Source organism: Capra hircus, chromosome 15, assembly GCF_001704415.2.
Source record: "Capra hircus breed San Clemente chromosome 15, ASM170441v1, whole genome shotgun sequence".
Lineage (NCBI taxonomy): Eukaryota > Metazoa > Chordata > Mammalia > Artiodactyla > Bovidae > Capra > Capra hircus.
Window position 1 is genome coordinate 49,485,333 of NC_030822.1, and position 26,813 is coordinate 49,512,145.

At 41.6% G+C, this 26,813-nt stretch overlaps 1 long non-coding RNA gene across 1 annotated transcript in view; it reads left to right on the forward strand.

The window, feature by feature from the left end:
- LOC108637679 overlaps nucleotides 1-26,813 on the forward strand; it is a 290,898-nt gene that overhangs the window by 205,941 nt on the left and 58,144 nt on the right. The window contains exon 4 of the long non-coding RNA XR_001919236.1: nucleotides 8,481-8,543. This is a non-coding gene — a long non-coding RNA (uncharacterized LOC108637679). The remainder of the gene's footprint in view (nucleotides 1-8,480; nucleotides 8,544-26,813) is intronic.

Here is a 26,813-nt window from a genome sequence, read left to right on the forward strand (position 1 = left end):
GTTATAAAGCCAGTCAGAGGTAAAATGGAGACCTGAACTTAGGTCTCCAAGTCTCAGTCACCTGAGTTTCTTGAGTTGACCTGAACATTTTCTAAAGCAGGGCTGGAAATGTTTTGAAAAATATAGACCCCCAAACTCAACCTTATCCTCAGATAATGAAGCATGTAATGGAAGGAGAATATACCACTTCTAAACCATCACTTCATGGGAAATAGATGGGAAAACAGTGGAAACAGTGTCAGACTTTATCTTTGGGGGCTCCAAAATCACTGCAGATGGTGACTGTAGCCATGAAATTAAAAGACGCTTACTCCTTGGAAGGAAAGCTATGATCAACCTAGATAGCATATTCAAAAGCAGAGACATTACTTTGCCAACAAAGGTCAATCTAGTCAAGGCTATGGTTTTTCCAGTAGTCATGTATGGATGTGAGTTGGACTGTGAAGAAGGCTGAGCGCCAAAGAATTGATGCTTTTGAACTGTGGTGTTGGAGAAGACCCTTGAGAGTCCCTTGGACTGCAAGGAGATCCAACCAGTCCATTCTGAAGGAGATCAGCCCTGGGATTTCTTTGGAAGGAATGATGCTAAAGCTGAAACTCCAATACTTTGGCCACCTCATTCGAAGAGTTGACTCACTGGAAAAGACACTAATGCTGGGAGGGATTGGGGGCAGGAGGAGAAGGGGACGACAGAGGATGAGATGGCTGGATGGCATCACCGACTTGATGGACGTGAGTCTGAGTGAACTCCGGGAGCTGGTGATGGACAGGGAGGCCTGGCATGCTGCGACTCATGGGGCCTCAAAGAGTCGGACATGACTGAGCAGCTGAACTGAACTGAACTGAACATGGCTTTGTTTGAAGGTGTATCTGAGCATCATGTTATTTTTTCATTGTGAAATGTGATTTCTTCATAGATAGCTTTCCATCTTCTCTGACCCAGAACTCCAATTCCCACTGCCTTTCTGTAAGCTTATAATTTTTTTTTCCAACATAGTATGTCCCTATTTTGTTCTGGGCATGAACTATTAATGGGACAGGACAGGGGACTTTTAAATCCTTCATCAAGAGGTACATGGTGCTTTGGTTGAATGGTGTGTGGTTGCTTAAGGGTGTTGGGACAGCTCATGATTCAGTCCCTTGCTGGTCCAAGATTTCTCTAGTGTTGACATAAACCATCTTTACCATTCCATTCACTTTGCTAGAACATACAAAGTGAAAGTTGCTCAGTCGTGTCCCACTCTTTGCAACCCCATTGACTATACAGTGCATAGAATTCTCCAGGCCAGAATACTGGAGTGGGTAGCCATTCCCTTCTCCAGGGGATCTTCGCAACCCAAGGATTGAACCCAGGTCTCCTACATTGCAGGCGGATTCTTTACCAGCTGAGCCACCAGGGAAGCCCAGAACTTACAAAGGTGGGTATTAAATGATCAAAGAGACAGGGTTTCTTGAATTGAGCTCTTTAATGGCAGGGACTATGTCAGAAATTTTTATATTGCCTTCCCCTTATCCATGGTCTGGCACAGAGCAAGTACTTAACATGCGCTTATTATATTTAATTGGCATCCATAAGAAAATCCAGACATCTAAGACTTGGTCTTGACTTTGTCCAAAATAGTGTGCCCTTGGATAGGTCACTGAGCTTTGTTATGTCATCCAGAAAAATGGGATATGTATCTACTTTTAAAGAACTAATGAGAATGTGAGAGTTACAGGAACTTGGACTTTACAGAATATTGGTTTTGGATTTCACAGACCAGGCAGGGTTCTATTTTTTAAATAAATACTTTACAAACTGGTGGTCTCTGTGTCATAATCCTCTATCAAGCAAATGATCAAAGCAAAAGGACTCTTGGTGACCTACTTGTGGATTAATATTTGTAATTAGTATGTCATTTTTGACAAATTTATCCAACCCTCAATATCTATTTTTTCCTTTAATTCACATTCCGTTGCGGTCGTCTTTATTGTTGAAATGGAATTGTCAACTTGAAGCTAATTTGAAAAATGGTTTGCTGCAATCTGGGTTCATAAATCTTAACAGGAAGAGCTAAGAGCCAAGTAGCTCAGAGCATTGTGAAATCATTAAATTAGGCTCCTGGAATATGTGAGTATTCTACTTTCTCGTTAATCTGAAGCAGAAAGCCCAGAAAGAGTATTTCATAAATGTTAGTGTTGGGTGCTGGATGACCTAGGAGTGTGTTATATTTATCAGTGAAGGAAGTCTGTATTCTAATGTTGACTTGTTTTTTTAAAAAAAATATCTTTGTAAACTTGAAAGTGAACAATTGTGATGTCTCTTATTTTGTTTCCTCCATGTTTCTTAAACCAAAGCTTCCCATAAATGTCTAAAGTAGACATTATAATTATCTGGAGGAGTTGTTAATTCACAGGTAGTTGGGCACTGTCATCAAAGTTTCTGACAGAGTAGATTTGAGGTGGGATGGGTCTCAAGAATTTGCGATTCTAACAAGTTTCCTGGTGTTGCTAATGCTGCAGGTCCAAGGACCTCATGCTGAACTTGCTGTGTTTCCTGTTCTCCCTTATGATTCTCAAGGGTGGTATAAACAAATACTCATGCATTGCTCCTCTTTATTGAGACTGCTTTAATAAAATGGAACTAGATAGCTATCAATGGCACAAACCCTAGGTGGACATCCATGGGTCAGTTTCTGAATAGAACTATGGTTAACTTATAGCCAGATTTTTTTTTTTTTAAGTTCGAGTTCCTTCATGGCTTTTTAGAACACACTGTTGTGGTCTTTTCCAAATTCCTTCTTGAGTCCTCTGAAAAAATAGATTACCTGAATCTTTAAAAGCAAAAGAGGGAAGACACGTCTCCATTTTTTTTCCCAGGTTGTCATTTTTAGTTCCATACTCTCTTTCCCAGAAAATGGACCAGGTACCTGGACAACAATTCTCTATCAAGCTATTTTAAGCTGAGCACTTATTTCCTATAGACATGATGTTATCAATTCAGGATTTCTTTTTGTTACTGGAAGCCTATTTCATCCAATGCATTTCAATTCAACATGATACCCACTGAGTGACTACATACGCCGGCACTATTTTAAATCAGATGTTTAGGAAAAGACATGACCTAGATCTGCTCAAATTCCTGCCCTTGCAGAGACGACATTCTAGCTGAGGCTGACAGTGAACTTAATACATAAAGCAATATATTAAGTTCCTGGTCGTAGATGCTGTGGAAGGGAGGAAAATAAAGCAGGGTAGTGAGGTTCAGGACTTCAGGGACTGGCCCCAGAGGGTTGCGTGTGTACTTGCATTTTTAAATAGAGGGGCCATGTAAGCAAAGACCTGAGACAGATAGGACTCTAAGCATGTATTAGGGAAGAGTGTCCTAGACAGAAAGAATGGCCTGTGTGAAGGCCAAGGGGCAGGAGCAGGTTTGGCATATTTAAGGAAGAGCAAAGAGAGCAGTAGAGCTGAGGTCAAATGTGTGAAGGGGAGATAGTGGTAGATAGGAGAGGTGACATTGAGGTAAGGTCAAGACCATAGGTCACTAAAAAAGATGTTGGCTTTAATCTGAGTGAAATAAGAGTCACTGCAAAATGTTGACTTTCAAAAAAGGGCCTAATCAGATGTTGTGTTTAGAACATAGTGAGTAGGACTAGGAAGGAGCTAAGAGGCCAATTACAAGGTTATGCAGTAAGTAAACCAAGAGATGATCTGGCTTGGGCCATGGGTTTATTGACCACTAGAGATGGTGAGAAGCAGTTCAGTTGTGTATGTATTTTGAAACTGAAGTTCAATAGGATTTCATGATAGATTGGCTGGAGAATGTCAAAGGAAAAGAAATCAAGGTTTTGGCCTGAGAAGCTACAAAGGTGAAATTGCTGTCAGTTGAGAGGTAAAAGGCTACAGGAAGATCAAGTTTGTGGGGAATGTTGGGATCTTGAATTGGGCATACCGAGTTTGAAATGATTATTAGATACCTGATGGGAGATGTCGAGTTGGTTGTTGCTTATGCACATGTGGGGCTTATGAGAGTATATGGCATGTGTTTGGGTTAAAGATGGGGTCACCAGTATAATGGCTTTGAAAGTTGTGAGGCTGAATGAGATTGTCAAGTGAAGGAGAGATTGAGAATGAGTGACAATCCAAGCAGAGAAACTGGGAGTGGATGGTGTCCTAAAAAGCCAAGAGAAGGAAATGTATCAGTTAGAGGGGAGTAAAAATAGAGCTAAATGCTGCAGATAGGTCAAGTGAGATGAAAACTCCAAGCTTACTGTTGAGGTTCACAACTGAAGAACTGTAACAAGGACATGCTTGGTGGAGCAGTGATGGTTAAAGTCTACTCTAAGTAGCATAAGGGAGAATGGTAAAAGAAGAATTGGGATGGTGAAGAAAGACGACTTTTGAAGCTCCTGCCAAAGAAAGCAGGGAAATGGGTGGGAAGCAGGTGAGGAAAGTGGGGTCCAGCTAAGGGTGTGTTGGTGGTGCTGGTGTTTGTGTTTGTGGGGGATTGGGATAATCACCAATATGGTTGTGTGCTGCTGAAAATGATCCAGTAAAGAGGGACAGATTAATGTTTTAGGCAAGATAGAAGGGGTTCCTTAAGCAATTTCATTGGGTTGGCAAGCAGTGATAATATCTAAGATCCAGGTAGAAGATTTGGCATCCAGGAAAGCAGGTATTTTCATCAGTGGTAACAGGCATGTTTAGGGGGAGCAGTGCTGATGGGGTAGCAAGTGTGGTATTGAGACTGGGTAAAATCCCTTTTGATTGTTTCAGTTTTCTCCATAAGGGAAGAGCCAACTTTATCTCATAAAATACCAAAAAAGGATCCAAAAGAAAATAAAGCCCACATATATGCTTCCACACATATTTGTTCAGAAAATAAAGCAAAGCCAAACACAATATGAAAAGTATGCTATAAATGTTTCTTTTGGGGGCTTTTTCTAAATGAACTGAATTGACTGAGGTTTTTGAATAGAGACGTAATATCTTTTCATGTAGGGACTCTTCTTCTCCTGGAGACTGCCTCTGTCTGAAGCGTAGGCATTCTTTGTTGCTCTGCTAACCTTCACATTGATTTAAAATTAGGGCTATTTGTATAGAAATTTTTATTTGCCAGTTCAGTGTGCATGAATATCTGTAACATTTTTTTTTCAGATGGTGTATGTGGGTAGGAAATTTCCATGAGACTTCTTTCACAATGATCTCTTGCTCTCCATATCAACAGTATGGATGATCTCTACCATCTTAGCAGTGTGGTCCACTTTACATTTTGTAGATATTGGCTGCAGTTCTTTTTGTTTGTTAATTTTCATTAGAGTACATCTGCTTTACAATGTTGTGTTAGTTTCTGCTGTACAGCAAAGTGAATCAGCTATATGTTTATATATATATCCCCTCTTTTTTGAAATTTCTTCCCATTTAGGTCAACTCTACCACACTGAATAGAGTTCCCTGTGCTATATAGTAGGCTCTCATTAGTTATCTGTTTTATACGTAGTATCAATAAATGTATATATCCCAGTTCCCTAATTGACCGTTCTTAATTAGCTGTGGTTTTTCTTCTTTTTCCAGGGGGAGGTCAGGAAGAGGATGACCAAATATTATTGTAGCCTAACATTATTAAGAACAAATGTTTAGCAATGGAACCATATAGGGGTCAAGGGATCAAGAAACAACCCTTTAGCTTTTATGTCCCAGGCGCTGTGTGCTTAGTTGCTGACTCTTTGCGGCCTCCTGGGCTACAGCCCGCCAGGCTCCTCTGCCATGGGAATTCTTCAGGCAAGAATACTGCAGTGGGTTGCCATGCCCTTCTCCAGGGTATCTTTTGACCCAGGGATTGAACCTGGGTCTACCTCATTGTGGACGGATTCTTTACCATTGGAGCCCCCAGGGAAGCCCACAGGCACTATAGGCAGCATCTAACGTATACATTTTATTTGGTCCTTATGATAGACCTGTACCCTAAGGTATATTACCCAACTGTGAGGATGAACGAATTGAGGAGAAATGACTCAGTGCTATCACCGGAAAACTCCCTGTAAAATTTTAAGTAAATTAAAAGACTGACCCCACCTACTAAGCTGCTCACAAAAGAGCAAACTCCACCAAAATCACAGTGTGGTTTGATTCCTAAGTTCCCAGTCTTACTATATAAGTTATTGCACAGTTCATCTAAACCCAACTGAAATCCAGGTGCCTGTTGCTAGCTAGATCAAAATCAAGGAGGCAGCTTACTTGGCTATCTCATGATATTCAGTTGGAAGCATACACACTTCCAAACATGTATGTAAAAATGATTCTAAAAAAAGTACTTCCCTTGGTGGTCCAGGGTTAAAATTCGGTGCTTCCCAGGGGGCCCAGGTTCTATCCTCTATCCAAGAAGTTCTGCAAGCATAGGTATGGCCAAAAAAAAAAAAAAAAAAAAAAAGGAGTGGTTTATGCTCTGTTATTAATTTCTTTTTAATTGCTCAGTCATGTCTGACTCTTTGCCACCCCATGGACTATACGGTCCATGGAATTCTCCAGGCCAGAATACTAGAGTAGGTAGCCTATCCCTTCTCCAGCAGATCTTCCTGACACAGGAATCGAACCAGGGTCTCCTGCATTGCAGGTGGATGCTTTACCAACTGAGCCATCAGGGAAATTAAAATTATTAAACGGTTAAAGACAAAAGGAAAATCTCACCTTCTGTCCCCTGAGGGAAAAAGCTCCTCCCATTCCTGAAAGCTTGGACATGGCTGCATTTCATACTCAAACTAGTATCGGTCTGGTTGATGAAAAAGAGAACATTCCCTTTCTCTTCTGAGAGGAATACTGGAATTGAAAGAATGAGAAACCCCAAAAGAATATCCAACTAAGTTTAAAATTTTTTCTATTCAGAACAAAAGAAAATCTGGTAGAACAATAAATTCCTTTGTTCAAGAGGAACCAAATGGTGGTATCTTGATTTTAAAACAAAGAATTCTTCATGGTAATCGTTGATTAACATTGAGCAGCTCTCTTTGTTAAGGAAGGAGGAATAGTTTTGCTGGCAGAGTAACTTAAAAAATTATGTTCATGAATATTATGTAAATTCAGTAAATTCATTCAATAATGAATATGTGAAATACAATATTTTACACCTGAGTGAAAAGTGAAAGTGTTAGTCACTCAGCTGTGACCAGCTCTTTGTGATGCTGTGGACTGTAGCCCACCAGGTTCCTCTGTCCATGGAATTCTCCAGGCAAGAATACTGGATTGGGTTTCCGTATCCTTCTCCAGGGGATCTTCCTGACTCAGGAATCCAACCTGGGTCTCCTACATTACAGGCATGTTCTTTACCATTTAAGCCACCAGAGTTTAATCCAAAACAAAAAAGTAATCAACACCAACATTTTGTGGGGTAGGGGGGATGTTAGTAAAGAAATGTCAAATCTCTAGCTATTAAACCTTCTATTTTTTTTTTGTTTATTCTCAAGATATGAAGTTATAAACTCTCTACTCAGTCTATACTGGGGCACCTGAAATAGGAAAAATGATACCAGGACATCAAAATGTTTTTGTTTTGTTTTCCTTTCTATAACTTGGTGGGGGATGAGAAGCTCTCATTTGAGAAGGGACAGGAAAACTTCTGGGTTTTCATTCGGAGTTTAGTATGAGAATACCTACATGAAAATATATGCAGGATGCTTATTTTTCAATGGGCAAAACTAAATCACTTGTCCTTGTCCACAAAGATCACGTTAGAGAAACTTAAACGTTTTTGCATAGAAGTTAGTGGCTAAGAGGGTATGCAAAGATAGAAATTAATTACTAAGAGGAATCATGATTTTCTTTTTCCCCAAAGAACTTAAAATTCTGTTTAGCCTCCAAATTGGATAACCTAGGTACCCTTCTATCTTGGTACATCATTTTATAATGGAGACAGGATTCAGCAGGAATGAGTCTCACAGGTCCAGAGGATCCTGCTAAAGTCTTTCCTCCTCCCCATCTCAAGACTTGTTTATATAGTGTATATATTTTATATTACAAATGAAACTTGATTTCACTTTTTTGACAATTTCTCATTGCCTAGTGGCCAGCTCACTTGTTCCTTTTGGCTGATTGCAGAAGGGCTAAAATCCCTCGAGAGAAGGAGAAAAAAAGGGAAAAGGGCAGAGACTCAACCCAGTTTTCTCCAGCTTTAGTCCACTTCATTTTAGGAGTCTATGACTCATCCCTGAATTCTCCCCACCCGCAAGCACCTTCCATCAAATCATAGCCCCCCAAATGTATTGTTGGACATTTTCTTTAGTAGTACCATCTTGTTGTGAGATTACAGGGAATGCCGATTTTATTAGAGTTTTTTCAACAAAATTGTTTAATTGTTGGTGCCCCTTGGCAAGTGCTATGTTATTCTCAACGCTTCACAGCATTCTACCAACACCCCATCCTTCTAACTTTCCTTTTTTCTTTTTTTTTTTTGAATTCCTCCTTTTGTTTGGTTTAGAACAAGTCTTCCCTTTATTTCCCCTACAGACTTGTCTTTGGAAAAGACTCAGAAGAGCCCGTTAACTTGGCTTCCTCACTTCTGCTCATCATGTGAGTGCAATTTATATTTCTAACTATTATGCAAGTGCCATTAAACAGCGTTTTCCCCAGGTTTCTATGGAAGAACTGCTTGCTTGATCTTTGCGACGTTGGCACTCTTTTAGAATTAACCACGGAAAAACTTGATGACACTTCTGAGCTTCTTGTAAAATTTATCTTCAGGGTAATTTTATGGTGTGTGTTTCCCCCCTTGAAAGTTTTAAAGAGCTGGATTTCTGTCTCTTTGCAGTGCCTTCTAGCAGCTGTGTCTCATTTGCTTTGCAAGGGCATTGGAAGAAATTGCTATTTTGGAAGCTCCTTAACATATGGGAGAATTGTACAAAGCACTTTACAGTTTGCATAGTGCTTGCCCATTGTTTTACCCAGTCATTTCTCATAGAAGCCCAGGACATATTATTTACATTTCCAGAAAGAGAAATAGAGGTCCTGAATAAATAGCAGGAGCTTGGCAGGACAATTTATCTTACTGTGGAATTAATCAATAGATTAAATCTCTTCCTTCAGATCCTTTAATAACTATGACCAGAAAGCCTCATGTTTTTAGACCAGTGTACTCACTGTATATCTGAGGAATATGTGGTCCAGCTAGTTTTAGGTCTATCCTAACAAAGAGCTGTCTTATTGACTGGACATTGGGAGCTGTGCTGTTTAATGCTTTTATTAAAAGTGATATAGTGGATGCTAAAAGCACTTGTTCCAAGGTCACACTGCCTAGGTTTAAATAAAAGCTCAAACCTTTATCAGCTGTGTGATATTGGATGAATCACCTGACCTTTCTCAGCCTCGTTTTTCTTATCTGTAAAGTGGGAATATTAGTTGTTCCTTCTTGGGATTATTGTGAGGCTGGATTGATTGAATTCATGTAAAGCTCTAAGCATCGCACCTAGCACAGAGTCAGCCCTCATTCAGTATTCGCTATTAACAGCGATACAATTCAAAAGCTGACTACCTGGTCATTTTTTTCTAAGAGTCCTTTAAGTTGATTTGTTTCATGAAGTTACACATATGACCCAGTCAGGACTGGAGATAGCTGGGGATCTCAAGAGGTAGTTGGTGGGATACACACTACTATATAATATAATTAGATATTATACTAATATTTCCTCCCCTCTTAACTTCTTAAGATCATCATAATTTCTCAGTCTCTTTGGCATTCTCTTTAAAACACAAAGCTATTATTATTTCTCCCAAATAATATGGAATTTTGACAAAAGACCCTATTTGCTAGTACCCACTATTTCACCCTAGCACTTTTGGAATGGTAGCACACAAGAAAGATGAAAGATGACACTGGTTTTCCTACAGTTCCAGGCGGAAGTAAGGCATAGAGGAAGTAGCAGGATTTGCCTAGTTGTGAATGTTCTCTTGTTGGAATAGAGACCGAGTCCCTCGTCTGCTTCCGGTTTGCTGGGCAAACTGGACAGAGCACTCTGCTTCTCTGTGCCTCTGCAATTTGAAGTTTCTGCAATTTGAAGAGGGTTATCCACAGGATGATCCACCAGTTTCCCACTTGCTGGGACCTTCCCATGGCAAGCGCCACGTCTCAGGAACTTCCTCAGCCCCAAGGAGACTGGGATGGTTGGTCACCCTGAACATCTTAGGGGGCTCACAATAAGGGCAGTGGGCATAAATGTGCTTTATCATTTCATGGACAAAGGAGTATAGGCAACCCAGTTCTTAACACCTAAGTTCCCAAAATAGTGCTAGGGGTTGTTGGAAGAAAAAAAAATTGGAAATACAGTGTATCATTTCTTAAGTAAGAATATACTTTAATTCTTGGTACATTTTTTTAACAAACTGCTTAGAAATACATAATGTGACTGGCAAGTTCCACTAATGGCTATGCCATTTTACATCATTCTTACATGTTTAAATATATGTGATTGAAAGTATACAAAGGCATATTCATGCAGAACAGTTAGGACAATTACTTTCAAGTCATGACAAAAATAATTTGCATTGCAAAGACCTCCTTTGAAACATTTTTACCGCCTGAAAAGTTCTGTTTTGCACCCAAGGCATATTGTTGAGAGGATTACCATTTACAATAAATGGATTAGTGATTTGTCTTCAAAGGAAAACAAGAGAGTCTGGGGAAGATGACATAACTGACCATCTATTTGCTATCCAAAAAAGAAATAAGACAACAAAGGATGATAGTCCATTAACTGAGGCAGCATCAGTGTTCAAAAGATGTGCAAAAATATTAAGCAAAGTGCACACTCAGGAATTAGAGTAGTTACCCTAAATGATTCAAATGATTCATTTAGATTTCTTTGAGTGGAACTTCAAAATGTACAAGTATGCATTTGCTTGGTAATTCAAACACTTTTATTTGTGTTTGACCTGGAGGCATCCAACCAGAATTTAAGCCAGTGTAAGATCTATTAGTGAGGCTTCTTGTAGACATGAATAGCAAGATAAATAATACAATATTATATATTAGTAAAAGCATAAAAACAAGTTCAGTCAAACTCAATTGCTTACTTTAAGAGAGAAAAGTAATATGTATCTTAGAAGTTAGACTTTTAAAACATAATGGCTTGTTTTCTGCTTGGCTTTTAAGTGGAACATGTAAGGAATTCCCTGGTGGCCCAGTGGTTAAGACTGTGCTTCCACTCTACAGGGCACAGGTTCCATCCCTGGTTGGGGAGCGAAGGTCCCTCATGCCATGTGGCATGGCCGTACAAAAGTGAACAAGCAAATAAATAAAATGGAACATATAAACCTCTGTGAAAATGTTAAGATCCTTGAAGACCCTGAACACGTCACAAAGTTTTTCTTGATCTACCCCAGAGGGCCTATGGCAGTCCTGGGTACATGTCAGATGCTTAGTAATATCTTGTTAACTTATATTGAGTGTTCTGTGTATTAATAATAATTCAAAATAACATAATGAAACTGGAGTGAAAAGGGCATGGTCTACCATTCCACATTCAACTTTTCCCCAAGGAATGAACTACTTTGCCTCTCAGAAGCAAAGAACTCATTCAAAAGCAGAGCTGAAGGCTGATGGAGTTATTGTTGTTTATATTTCCCTGGACAGAGGAGTAATTCTGTTGGCTTCAAAGGCCTTTTCTTCTACCTTCCATCACGACATGCTTGCGCAGGAAGAAGCCTTCATCCTATTCCTACATTTTACAAATGGAAACCCAGAGGAGGGAAAATTTGCCCCCCCGGGTCACAGATTCAAACCTTCCCAAATATTTGTTAATCCTAATTTAATTTTTCCTAATTTCACCAAATCGAGCTGTAGGGAATTTTCTTGGCCCTTTAAATTTTTTATTTTAATTTTTATTTTGGCTATGCTGGGTCTTTGTTTCAGCGTGCGGGCTTTCTCTAGTTGCAGCTTGCAGGGGCTTCTCCTGTTGTGGAGAACAGGCTCCAGAGCGTGTAGGCTCAGTAGTTGCCCAGTGAGGGCTTATGGAATGTGGCATGTGGAATATGGAACATGGCGTGTGGAATCTTAATTCCCTGACCAGGGACTGAACCTGAGTCCCCTGCATTGGAAGGTGGATTCTCAACCACTGGACCACCAGGGAAGTCCCTGGGCCCCTTGTAAGTCCAGGAGTCTCCCCTGCTCCTTGTGCCCTGCCTTACCGTTCATTGTTATTCCAATGCCGATACTCCTACATCACTCTACTTCCTTCTGTCACTTTGCAGTGGCATTTTGTTAGCTTTCAGACAACACACTTGAACCTCCCCTTCAAGGTCTGAAGCTGAAGGAATTTTCTGGATTACCCAAAGCGCTAAATAAATTTAAGGGCCGCTCCTGCATTTCTTCTTAAGTCCGTACCCTTGGAAACAGTGATGCCTAGCTCTGGGCTGCTACGGGTTACTCTCAGGCTTCGATAATGCGAGTCAAGGCTCTGCTTTATGGTTAATTTAGCTGATGATGAGAGCAAGCTGAAACTTGTGAAGACAGACATAAGTTGGAACAAACCGAGGTCATAGCTTGAGCAGAACCTCCAAGAAGACAGATTGCCTATGGCTCTTAGAGCATCCTTCCCTCAAGAGTAGTAAGGCAGACTAAAAGTGGAAAAATGGCAGTCTCCTTTGAGGGCATATGAGGGCACAGAGATTTTTCAAAACTCAGCCCCACAGAGAGGAAATCTGCTTGATATTTATTCAGGCCTCTTTCTTTTAAATCTTGATTACCCTTGGCTCAGCTAGGTGCTAAAATTTATGCACCAGCGACAGGTGATTCTTACGTAAGGATGGAATCTCGGGTGTGATAAATTTGGTCTTGAGACATCTCAGCTCGCTTGCTGCAGATGGCAGTGTCATGATGGCAGAGTTAGAGAGTGGTGTCCTGCCGGGCTGTGGGCTGTCTGTGAAATGGCTACTCAGTTCAGAACTGCCTGAGCCAATTCCTTGAGCCTCAAGGTCATGACCAAGGCGCTCAGTCCAACTGTATGGTTGACAGTCATTCTAGCAACATTCTTTCCTGCTCCCTTAGACACTCCTCTGACTCACTCCTACTCACAAGTCCAGCAAGAATCAGCTAATCTGTGTTCTTTGTGAATATCTTTATCACATGAGGTCTGTGTCATGGTTAACTGTTATTCGGGGTGAATTCTATGTTTGTAAGGAATTGCTTATATGATACTATAGGATTTGTTGGTTTGGCCAAGGATGTATTTTCACTCACTACATCCCTGTTGGGTCCTGCAACTCTTAGGGCACAGGTTCTTAGCCTTTGTTTTAAGGACTCTAGAAATCCTCCTAAAATGTGTATATGCACACCAATTGTAAACATACACATCTCTTTCTAGGGAGAGCAGTGTTCATAAAATTATTATAGAAGTTGGAGATCTAGCAAGTAGTAAGGGTCACTATTGTAGATGAGGGAAGCACCTCTTGTTTTCTTCTAACTGAATTTCCAACTTTGGATTTTAGATGGAACTTGATCAGAGGTTAGAAACATCAGGCAAACTTTGGAGTCAGATAGCCTCGATTTTGGCTTAGACTCTGGCCCTACATTTCCTGACTCTGCATGCTGAGAAATTCCACCTCTGTGTGCCTCACATCCTTGTTTACTCAATGGGGAAAATATCACCTCCCTTGTTATGCTATTGTGGGACTTGAGGGAGGGATATATTCAATATAAATCTTGTGTTGTACCTGGCATTTGTTTACTTTTCAATCAACAGTGGCTAGCAGTGGTTATGGAGAAGGCAATGGCAACCCATTCTAGTATTCTTGCCTGGAAAATCCCATGGATGGAGGAGCCTGTTAGGCTGCAGTCCATGGGGTCACTGAGAGTTGGATACGACTGAGTGTCTTCACTTTCACTTTTCACTTTCATGCATTGGAGAAGGAAATGGCAACCCACTCCGGTGTTCTTGGCTGGAGAATCCCAGGGATGGGGGAGCCTGCTGGGCTGCTGTCTATGGGGTCGCACAGAGTCGGACACGACTGAAGCAACTTAGCAGCAGTAGTAGCAGCAGCAGCAGCAGCAGCAGTGGTTAAGGGTCAAGTGGAATTCATATCTCTAGAGCATGGGGTGTAGTGCCCAATCCCATGTGTTTTCTACCTTGCTGCATTTTAAAAGGTATCTTCTGTGTTTGTCTAATTGCTGAGTCATTAGCTGCATTTCACAGTCCTGATAAGCATCAGCAGGATCTACGCACCACTCTTAAGAGATGTCACATTCCAATCTTCTAATCCACCTCTCATGGGCAAAATGGAGAAGCCAATGGCACCCCACTCCAGTACTCTTGCCTGGAAAATCCCATGGATGGAGGAGCCTGGTAGGCTGCAGTCCATGGGGTCGCTAAGAGTCAGACATGACTGAGCGATTTCACTTTCACTTTCATGCATTGGAGAAGGAAATGGCAACCCACTCCAGTGTTCTTGCCTGGAGAATCCCAGGGATGGGAGAGCCTGGTGGGCTGCCGTCTGTGGGGTCGCACAGAGTCGGACACGACTGAAGCGACTTAGCAGCAGCAGCATGGGCAAAAAAAGGCATTAGACCCCTGGAATCCCATTTTACATTTGTTAGTATCTTTAGAAAAATCATGTTTTATGAATTTTAACAGTTCTTCAAAAGGGGTATATGATGTATATTTTAGCAGGGGACGTTTTTCTTACATCATGTGCAATAACTTACTTCATCTCCTAGCACATAGTAAGTACTGCTCAATGTTTGCTGAATGAATGAAACAGAAAATCTTAAACAAAAAGCACGAGATGTACGCATGAGAACATTAGTTCTTTCACTAGTCATTCCCTCATCCACCCTCATCTTCCCATTCTTTGTCTCTAAAGACCTCCACAAACATGACTCACCTTGGGAATTATGGAGAAAATGATTCTATTTGAGGACGCTTGCCATGCCAGGTGGCGCTAGTGGTAAAGAACCTGCCTGCCAATACAGGAGCCATAAGAGACGTGGGTTCGATCCCTGGGTTGGGAAGATCCCCTGGAGGAGGACACGGCAACCCACTCCAGTGTTCTTGCCTGGAGAGTCCCATGGACTGAGGAGCCTGGAGGGCTATGGTCTATAGGGTCACTAAGAGTCGGACAAGACTGAAGCGACTTAGCATACATACGTATCGTCCTGGTATCAGGTGCTGCTTTCCTATTCAGGATCTGAGGCCAACAATATCTAATCTCAGCATCTCTTTTTTTTTAAAAAAGTCGGTATTTCTATAACAAGTGTAAAATTGTTCTAATTGGGGAACCCTGTTTCTTTTTTTTTATACTAGAGATTACAGTTTTTTGATACTGGTCAAAAAGAGTTTTTGAAGAGCAATGCACAGAGTGAAAAAACTATGTTTATGTAAATATCATTAGAGCTAAATGTGATGCCCTGGAAGACAGCAGACTTCACTCTGTACGCATGAGATCTGTATCTCAGCTATACCAATAAGTACTACTCGAGAATGTATAAAAATTCCTTCTGCATATATGCATTTTTGTTGGTCTAGCTCATTGCCTAGTTCACAGGAGTTACTTAATAAATATTTGTTGGATGGATTCATATTATATTTCTATTATAATATGTATAACTTATTTATTTTATATTTATATCATTCCAATCCCAAAGAAAGGCAATGCCAACGGATGTTCAAACTACCACACAACTGTACACATTTCACACACTAGCAAATTAATGCTCAAAATTTTCCGAGCTAGGTTTTAACAATACGTGAACCAAGAACTTCCAGATGTTCAGGCTGGATTTAGAAAAGGCAAAGGAACCAGAGATCAAATTGCCAACATCTGCTAGATCATAGAAAAAACAAGAGAATTCCAGAAAAACGTCTACTTCTGCTTCACTGACTACGCTAAAACCTTTGACTCTGTGGATCACAACTAACTGGAAAATTCTTAAAGAGATGGGAATACCAGAATACCTTATCTGTCTCCTGAGAAATCTGTATGCAGGTCAAGAAGTAACAGTTAGAACCGGACATTGAACAAGAGACGGGTTCCAAATTGGGAAAGGTATACGACAATGCTGTATGTTGTCACCCTGCTTATTTAAGTTATATGTAGAGCACATAATGTGAAATGCCAGCTGTATGAAATACAAGCTGGAATCAAGATTGCCAGGAGAAATATCAATAACCTCAGATATGCAGATGACATCACCTTATGGCAGAAGGTGAAGAAGAACTAAGAGCCTCTAGATGAAAGTGAAAGAGAAGAGTGATAATGCAGGATACAGCATGCTTGGAGCTGGTGCATGGGGATGACCCAGAGAGATGTTTTGGGGAGGGAGGTGGGAGGGGGGTTCATGTTTGGGAACGCATGTAAGAATTAAAGATTTTAAAATTTAAAAAATAAAAAAATAAATAAAAAAAAAAAAAAAAAAAAAAAAAACTAAGATCATGCCATCTGGTCCCATCACGTCATGGAAAATAGATAGGGAAACAGTGGAAACAATGACAGACTTTATTTTCCTAGACTCCAAAATTACTGTGGATGGTGCCTACAGCCATGAAATTAAAAGACACTTACTTGCTCCTTGGAAGAAAAGCTATGACCAACCTAGACAGCATATTAAAAAGCAGAGATATTACTTTGCCAACAAAGGTCCTTCTAGTCAAAGCTATGGTTTTTCCAGTAGTCATGTATGAATATGAGAGTTGTATCATGAAAACTGAGCATCAAAGAATTGATGCTTTTGAACTGTGTTATTGGAGAAGGCTCTTGAGAGTCCCTTGGACTGCAAAGAGATCAAACCAGTCCATCCTAAAGGAATTCAGTCCTGAATATGCATTGGAAGTACTGATGCTGAATCTCCAATACTTTGGCCACCTAATGCGAAGAACTGACTCATTGGAAAAGACCCTAATGCTGGGAAAGATTGAAGGCAGGAGGAGAAGGGGACGACAGAGAATAAAATGGCTGGATGGCATCACCAACTCGATGGACATGAGTTTGAGCAAGCTCCGGGAGTTGATGATGGACAGGGAGGCCTGGCGTGCTGCAGTCCATGACTGAATGGCTGAACTTAACTGAGTAAGGAGAATGCAGTAGTTTCCATATAATATCTTTATGGGCATTTATTTCTGTAGCCCAGCTGACTGATAAACCATTAAAAGAAAGTGTCTTCTGCACCTCTTTTCTATGACAGATAGAAATTTTAGAGAAGATGGGTGTGAGGTTGGTGAGTGAGTGTGAGTTGCCATTTAGTGTGTTAACAGTGAGTTTTGCTGTTACACCCATTCAGAAGGAGCTTTCTGCAGTCATGTGGGTGTGTCCCCTTTCCTCTTTCTGGCAGTCTTACCTTTCACAAGAGAACTAACCAGTAGCATCAGAATGGCACTGGCCTGCCTGACTTAGGGCTCATACCATGTAAACACAGCAGCACATTCAGCAGCAAGTCTCTGGAGCATCCCGTCCCAGGGGGCAGACTCACCTGGGAAGTTTGGGGAAGGGTGGCCATGTGGCCAGAAGAGCTCCCTCCAGTCTCCGGTTTTCTCATAAGCCATACTTACGTCTGTGGCATTGGCATCCAGAAGCCAGTGGTGGGAGAAGCATAGAAACTGGAAGGTCAAGAGAGTAAAAAGTAATGAAATAGAAAGAAATTATCCCTCAAGTGAACCATGTCTTTCTTCTTTCTTTTATTGATACCCTAAGCCCTGTGTTCGCCTTTGATACTCAGTACTGTATCTCAAGTGTGTTTTCCCATTTCACCACTGATGCTGCTCTTTAATCCTCGTCGAGGACTTACCAGGTGGTGCAGTGGTAAAGAATCTGCCTCCTGCCAGTGCAGAGATGTGTGTTCGATCCCTGGGTCAGAAAGATCCCCTGGAGGAAGAATGGCAGTCTGCTCCAGTATTCTTGCCTGGAAAATTTCATGGACAGAGGAGCCTGGTGGACTGCAGTCCATGAGGTTGCAAAGAGTCAGACACAGCTGAGCATACAGGCCATGTGTTGTCTGCATGTGTGTGTGTCTTACAAAACATCTAAGCAAACAAGGCATTGGTCCTTGCCTTATGTTTCAATTAGGGAATGAGAAAAAGTGATCAGCATTTTTTAAGAGCTAAGGCATTGTACATACTCGTCAACTCAATGAGTTTTAGATGAAGAAAAATGAGTATGAGGAACTAACTTATTCAGAGCTGCCACCTAAGTGGTGAGACAGGATTTGAAACCCTTGGCTGTTGGGACTTCCCTAGTGGTCCAATAGTTGAGAATCTGCCCTGCCAGTACAGGGAATGAGGGTTCCATCCTTGGTTGGGAAGCTAAGATCCCACATGCTGAGGGAGAACTAAGCCCGCAAGCCGCAGTGAAGCCCCAGCGCAGCCAAAATTTAAAAAAAGAAGAAGAAAAAAGAAAGAAAAGAAACCTTGGCTGTCAAACCTCTGCGTTTCTCCATGGAACTCCTTAGAACAGATAGAAAATCCCAGGAAATTGAGTGCAAAGACTTGTTTGGTGATAAAGAGCATTCAACTTGGAGATTTACCATTTTACTTCCTTGAGTTCCTTCTCTATACAGACCCACACAGAGCTACACTCATTTGTTTACCCACCTATGTGAGTGTTAGTCTCCTTCCTACTCATATAACAGCAAAGGTTCCATCTCACAGATGCGGAGATCAGGGTCTATGACTGCACTTCCAATGTTAGGCAGGCCAAGATGGTCATGGGAGGTGATTAAGTAGAAGGGGAATGGCTTGATAGTGTCAGACTGTGTGACCACATACCAGAGCACTTTGGTTTTCCTCTTACACGTGTTGATGTTTGGAGTCATTGCACTTGAGTTTGAATTTACTCTAACTCAATATTATTCCCCATTTCTGGGTTCCTTATTCAAGTAGCTTCATTAAATGTTGAAGTGCCTATGCTCCCACCCTGCTAATTTCTCAAATTCCTTCCTCCTCATCCTCTCTCCCTGACACTCTTCTTCCACTCAGTTCGACTTCTTGGTGCAGAATAGCACACTGAATGCCAGCTGTAAGTTAGTAGATATCTCTGTGAAAATCAGGAGAAACAAAAGCTTACCACTTCCCAGTACTTGTTAAAACATCCCAAAACAGCTCATGTGCTAGTGCCAAGGTCAAGGAGGTCAGCCCACACTTGAGCTCAGGCATTTGAGTCTGTCAAATGAGTCAGTCAAATGGGAATGTTGAGCTTCTTGGCTGGAAGCATGTCCGCATTACTGTATATAAAGATGTCTGTTTGCTATACCAGGGTTTGCCATCCTGCTAAACCATCAGTTTAAAGAGTGCCTAATTTGTCCAGAACCCATTTGTCTTTACATGAAGTTCCTTGTTTCAGGGGAAGATGAATTTTGTTGTCTGGTCTTTGGTCTCCTGTTTCCTGGCCTCTCCCTGATCACTTCTACTTCCTTCATGCCTCCTCTGCACCTCTCCGTGCCCATTGGCAACACAAACGCACATGCAACCCCTGGTATGCCATCCGTCTTCACCTCTAGAGTGGACATTCCATCTAGACCTGTTTTCCCACTTAAATATAATTCATGTGCAAGTCACTGGTGCCAAGTACATGGCTAGCACAAACCAGACATTCAGTAAATGTTTGTTGAACGAATGTAAGATAGAATGAATAGACAGGTTAGTTTATTTTGCTGCCTGTTTGGCTTCGCTGAATCATTTGGGTTTTTTTCCTTTTCAGTATCATTCATTCTTACTCCCTCTCTGCCTTCCTCAGTCAATATTTATTGAGAGTCTTTGATGTGTCAGGCACTGGGCTCTATGTCAGCATGAGTGAGACATGGTCTCTACTTCCTTGGAAGGTCCAGAGTAGGTTGTACTGATTATGTTGGTTCTGAGTCAGGCAGCCATAGTTGATGAATCACCAGCCACTGAGAGCAGAGCCTTGAAGTGGCTGTTTGGGGGAGGATGCAGAAGAGGAGAACATTATTCTGATCTTAAGACTCTCACAGCTCACGGGGTAGTGAACAAATAAAGACATGAAATATATAGGATTATATATGCCTAGTAATAGCAAATGATGGAGTTCAGTAGAAATGGCTAGGATATCTCAAAGAGGTAAAGCAATGAATTTTTCTCCCTGTTACAGATCTCCTTGATACCTTTAGGCAGTATGTAATTTGCATAACAGATATTTTTTCTGTACTTCTGTGTGCTCGATGCTATGCCAGGGTTGGGCACATGGCAATGCCAAGTGTGAAACTTGCTTCTTGAAAGGTGCAGGCCAGAAGACAAGTGTCTGACTCATATCTGAAAATGAAATTAAGGGTGAATGAGAAGAAAAATAAAGATGAGGAGAAATGGATGGGGATGGGAAGAAAGCAACCAAATCTAAGGGTTTCTTCTCCTTCCCCTTTTGGGGTCTAAAGATGGGAGCTTTGAACTCAGGAATTTTAACTTTCTCCCTGAGAAATGTTTTCAGGAAGGAGCTTGATATATTCAAGGTGATAGAATGTGAATTAAAAAAAATAGAAATGTGAAAAATGTCTAACTCCAGCAGTCTAAATTATTGGAGTAGCTCATTTCCTGGAGAAGGCAATGGCAACCCACTCCAGTACTCTTGCCTGGAGAATCCCATGGACGGAGGAGCCTGGTAGGCTGCAGTCCATGGGGTCGCAAAGAGTGGGACACGATTGAAGTGACTTAGCAGCAGCAGCAGCAGCTCATTTCCAGGTGACTGAACTCTGACCTAAGATTTCCAGAGAATTTTCACATTAAGCCATCTCTCCTATCCATACACTGTCAACCATTTAAACAAAATTTTAAGTCTGTTTCTGTTACGATGGCTGGGAACGTTAGATCTTGTGTTCATTTAGTGCATGTTTATTTGGTGTTTGGGCTTCCCAGGTGGTGCTAATAGTAAAGAATAGTCAACATGCTATCAGGCTCCTATGAGGAAGGCAAGAGAGGCTCAAAGAACAGTTGGCCTCTGTACTGTCACTTGAAGAAAAGTGGTTTCTTTTAAACACTGACCTGACGCTTAATGTGCCTTGGACACAAGGGTAGGCACTTTACACGTATTATTTCATTCAATTCTCCCAATAACTTTATGGAATAAATCTTATTAACCCCGTTTTACAGGCAAGGCCTCTGGGGCTCTGAGTAACTAAGACAATACCCCTCATAAAGAGGGCAGAGAACACAGACAAGTTTCCCAGGTGGCAGCAGTGTAATGAACCCACCTACCAGTGCAGGAGACCTAAGAGACACAGGCTTGATCCCTGGGTCGGGAAGATCCCCTGGAGGAGGGCATGGCAGCCCACTCCAGTATTCTTGCCTGGAGAATCCCATGCACAGAGGAGCCTGGTGGGCTACAGTCCCTGGGGTCACAAAGAGTCAGACAGGACTGAAGCGACTTAGGATGCACATAGGCAGAAAGCTTACATCCAGATTCACTGACTTCCAACATTGCCTTCGGCAAAACTGTCTTTTAGAATGTCTATTTTAAGACTTAGAGCCATTTCTTGATGACTCAGAGAAGCTCTTCTCTATCTGAAGACTGAGGAGGGGTTAATTTGATCTTGAATTTGGTCTTCTATAGACCTTTGGGGTTTCTTGGAGGATACTATCACTTGCCATATCTTGGCCTGTTACCCACAGAACACGCTAGAGGGTCCCTCTTCAACTCAGCCATCTGTGCTCTTGGCTTTCAATTTCCATGAAAATGACTGGACACATTCCTCTCCTCCCATCCATACCCAGGGCTAGAGAGATATTCTCTTGGCTCTCTTCAGTAATATTTCCGAACGTTGTCTTTAGCATCTGTTCCAGGGTCTTTATACCACGTTCCCTTTCTCATGTGTGTGTCTTTATATGTGTTTGTTATATTAATTCTTACAGTAATTGCATTATGTTAATATATTACAGTTCTAACACAAATATATTAAAATTCAGAAATTGTAAATTTTGATCATTAAGAACCAATGCTGAGAGACTGTCCTTGCCAGTTTGTTTTAGTAATTAAAGAATATAAGGTACAAGAACGAATAATATAAGCAACTTCTGAATCTGAAAGTATCCATATGACAGCCTGGGGACCCAAAGGCAGCTCACACCAGGTCTGAACAGTCCATCTTATATGGCTGATGGACAGGACTGCCTCAAGGCAGGGAACTGGATCATTCGTGGTCATAGAATTCTCCAACTTCAAGGAGACTTTGCCATGTAACCTCTGCACTGTACAGAAGGAGCTGAATCCTGGAAAGGTTAGTGGTTTGCCCAAAGTCAAAAAGGAAGGCGTGATACGATCTGAAGCAGTTATTCTTAGATGTCATTATTGTTTTATCTATACGTAAAAAGGAAATTGTTACAATAGAGATTCCTGAATCACAGTCTCAGAGAATCTGATTCAGATCAAGGGTGGGACCCAGAAATCTGTATGATTAATAAGCCTGTTGGGTGATTTGGCAGCTGGTGGTCCTGAGACCACACTTTAAGAAACATGACTCTGGAATCTAGGCTTTATGACTCTCAGTCCAATTTCTTCCCAAAGGAGTAGGCTGCCTTCCCATATTAAAAAAAAATAATAATCCAAACAAGACATGAGACTGTTGGTGACTCACATTAGGGCTCTTCTTGCCTGACTCAACAGTTAATTCCTGAAAGCATCACTCATTGAGTAGTTTTGTTTCACTCGATCCGTCAGCCCCTCTGATGTGCCAGGTGCTAGAGATGTAAAGATTAAAACACAGCTCCACCTCCAAGGAAACCATCTATAGCAGGAGTCATAGCTACTGTTTCCATTGTTTATTCATGCTTCATAGAAGTTAGCTCATTCCTTACCTTTAGGTAAGCCTGTGCGTAATAAGAAACTGAGTTGGGAGTTGTTCATATATATATATATATATATATATATATATATATATATATATGTATATAGAATCACGCATATTCTCTGAAATTTGTTCTTTACCTTTAATATGTCTTTCAAGTATTTCTCTTTATTCTTTATATATGTTAATCTTTATAGTAGCTACAGAGTATTTTCCAGTATTGACATACCATCATATATTTAACCATTCCCATACTGATGGATACTAAATTGTTTCTATTGCCTCCTGTTACAAATAGTGTCACAATAGACTCCAGACTAAGGCTTGTTATCCCTATCTTACAGATGAGGGAAGTTGGGTAACTTGTCCAAGGTCTCACAATGGCAGAATTAGGATTCAAACTGAGGCTTGTATGTCTTAAAGACCACAGAGTTACTTTCTTTTCACTATTACACCTTTTAATGATTATGGAAGAATGGTGTGAGTGCTGGACGAGGTGCTCCTGAAACCTAGCTACTGATAGAGCCTCGGGGTTGTCTGGGGAATAACGTTTGAGCAGAATTTAGGAGTCTTCTGGGCAGAGGGAGAAAAGCCAGTCTAGAAGGAGGTACAGGTTTATTGCAAACCAGTCAGTCATATGTACTGATCAACTACTAAAGGAAACCTACAATACACACTGAATGGAGATTCACCGAAAAAAGTCATGGTGTTTGCACACTGGAATCTTGCAGCATGATTATGTGAAATGTGCGTGAGAAAAATACTAGAATAATAAGCTAGTGAGCATAGTATAAACAAGCAGCCACCTCATTTGGCAGCTTCAGCAGAGCCCTGGAAATGAGTGGGCTGTGGGGTCTTTTCTATGTGGTGTGGCAAAGAAACGTGCCCTCTTAATAACTCTGTTTCTTTCTCTGAAATGAAGGAAGTACTGTCTAGTCCCTGCCTACTTGTTAGGGATGGTGCAAAGCTTGGTTAATTTCTGTAAATGTTTTGAGTTCCTCTAAGGTGTGTGTTCTGTAAATAAGAGGTATTAATAGCAGCCATCTGAACCCAGGCAAAGCTGACGTGAACTGTAGTTCTCTGAGAAAAACCCAGAAAGGGCCACAAAGCCTCAAGTCCACCCTGGGCCCGTCACACTGACCTTGCTTGAAAAGGCAGCGTGGTTTTCCTATGAGGCGTTGCAGTAGCTCAGGCCCTGATCTCAAGTGGGAAAATTCAGGAGACTAGCTGGATTTTCTAACATTTAATTTCCCAGCTGATTACTGTGATTAAGAGTCCATCTGGCACAGCCCATTTGTGAGGTATGTGTGTGCAGGGAAGTGGGACTCTAGTGAAGGCAGAGATCTAGCCGAGAAAAAGAACAAGCTCAGTGGAGCCAGGCCATGTTGGAGCCCTTGGCTGAGATGTGTAAGCAGGACTTGCATCATATTAGCATTAGCATTAGGCCATATGTTGCAAGAAAGGCAGTTAGGGAGCCAGCATTTCTCTTTCTCAGGGCTTTTATGTTCGCTTAGTGAGGATTTGGTGGTGCCTTTGTCTGCCATGGATCTAGAGGGGCTGTGAGCAAGCTAAGAAGAAAATCCAGTCCTGGGTTTCAGCAGCAGCATACCAACATTTCTATCCACAGACTCACGGGAACTGAGAGGAGGCTGGGAGATGCACCCCTACGCTCCTGCCCAGGGTTGGGGGGATTGTTTAGGACAAGGGGTTCGCTGGATCTCATGCTCCCCTATCTCATCCCTGCAAAGAGCAGGGGGTAGAGGAAGCCATATGTTCCACTCAGACCCTCATGGCTCCTTTGGCGTAACTGCAGTTCCAAATCAACCCACAGGCATGTCGGTCTCATAAGCACTAATAGGACTTACAGATGTGCACAGACCGACGTCGAGATGCTCAGCTGAACTCCTGGATGGAATTTCTCGTAATTTTCCATTACCCGGGGGATCCTGTGTAAACCTGGCCCAGACAGAGTTTTTATTGTATTTTATTTCTGAGCTCCAACTGGGCCTTCCCTTTGGAGGTCAAGCCTCTCGGTCTCCTTGAAAATTCCGATCTCAAAGGTAAGAGGCTCCTGACTGCTGTAGTCACCATGTTTGCTGGCGCTCCAGGTCCACAAGGAAAACTCATCAGTGACTTGATCTTAATCCCTAACTGCATGTGCACAGGTCACTGAAAAACATCTGGCAGCCCTGACCCTTTGTGTCCCTTTGCCAAATGTATTGAAGCGGGGAGGAACTTAGTGAGCCCATCTGTGGTCCTCCATGGAGACAGAGCGATGGGCTAGGTAATGGCCTGACTTTGGGAGGACCCCTGAGTCTGTGTTGCTCAGTCAAAAAAGGATCAATGACCTCTCTCCCGTGGCTGGAAGATTTCCACTTTTACAGGCTGTGAGGCTGAGTTCCCGGAGTTGAGACTAGGAAAATATCCTCTCCCACATCTCAGAAATGTGAAAATAAAGTTGGCTCCCCACAGGTTGGAATCAATACTTAATTGCCCTCTGGGAAATTCCCACCCTGCTTCTTGGAAAGGTGGATTTCATAGCCCACAATGTTAAGTTTGACAGAGAAAGCTAGATCAGTAAAAGTGACAGTCTCTGCTATGGTCCCCTTAGACTTCTATTTCTGGAAAGTGCCTTTAGTTTAATGACTTGGACCATAGAAGTTTCGCCTTCTTGAAGGGATAGACATCCATTAGTGAACCTATGAAACACAGTGAGACCTTGTTTACAATGATGGCGCCTCCTCAGGGCCTAAGGATGTCTGTGAGCTCTGTGTGTGGCTGAGTGTCCTGGAGAAAGGGCAAGTCCCCTGATTTCAGGTCCTGTTTCATCACAGATGTCTAATGTCCTAGCAGCAAGGAGCTTGGCAAAGTCAACAAGGTAGGATGGAAACAGCCATACCTCGTCATTGTCTTATCCTTGCCCCCACGCGCCCTCACCTAGAACCAGGAACCTTCCACGCTTCCCAGGAGAAATGGTAATGCCAGTCAGGACCAGCTGCATTGCCCAGAAGGAGGTCTTTCTTACAAAACGCATCATCTCACATAGCTTTTGAGGACACCTGGATTAAGATAAATGGATTTGGCATCCCCGTCTGCACAGAAACTTTTCTTCGTCATGCTTTTCTTGTCTTCAGCAGACTCACTTGTCAGGAGGTTTGTATCTCACAGTGATTGGGGGTGGAGGATGGGAATTGTTTTGCCATTTTTTTTTCTTCTACTTTATTCTAGTAACTTTGAATGTGTGAATAAAATATGTAACACCTATTAGATACAAGACAGAAATTCAGCATGAACTCCTTTCTTTAGTAGCTAGAGTGTCCAGAAATAGTATAATAATAACAATTAAACTTTACAGGAATTCACAACTTGGTCTCATAGAGGTTGCGGAATAACTCCTCCCATTGTCAGGAGGAAGACAAAGAAATGCAGATGCAAGAGGATTAGGGGCTCAGTTTGGTCATCAACCTCCTTCTCCCACGGCATTGATAGCTGACCCTCATACAAACGCTTTCCTGCTGAGATCAAGCAGGATTTCGGATTCCTCCTCAGTTTCTACTCCAGACACCCTCTACCAGTCAGTCTGTGTTGGCACAAGCGGTTTCATTTGTAAAGAGAAAAAAGTGGCATATTGAGTTTTTCATGGCATCATTAAAATGTTTCAAGAAGGGATTTTGGACTCTATCTGTGGCATTTGCCAGCCTTTTCTGTTTACCAATCATTTAGATGGGATTCAAGACTCAACTTTCCACTTACCCCACCCGTTCTTGTCTGCCACCCCAAAAATATCACACCAAAAGAAATAGGAAATATGATCATGCTTTTATGAGCCATCCATGAGGTGATGTCTGGTCCATATTAAATGTCAGAAATAAATTATTTATGTGAGAAGGAAACATAGAGATGTAATTATATTATGGATATTAATCCTACCCAAGAAGAGCATCTTAATCATCTTGAATCTTCCTGAGAGACCCTAGAACTTTCACAGTTATTCTTTAATGACTACCTGCCTTGGTAATATATAGAAAATATGTCAACATTTTTCACAAGGACACTGTACATTTGATGCCCTCTCT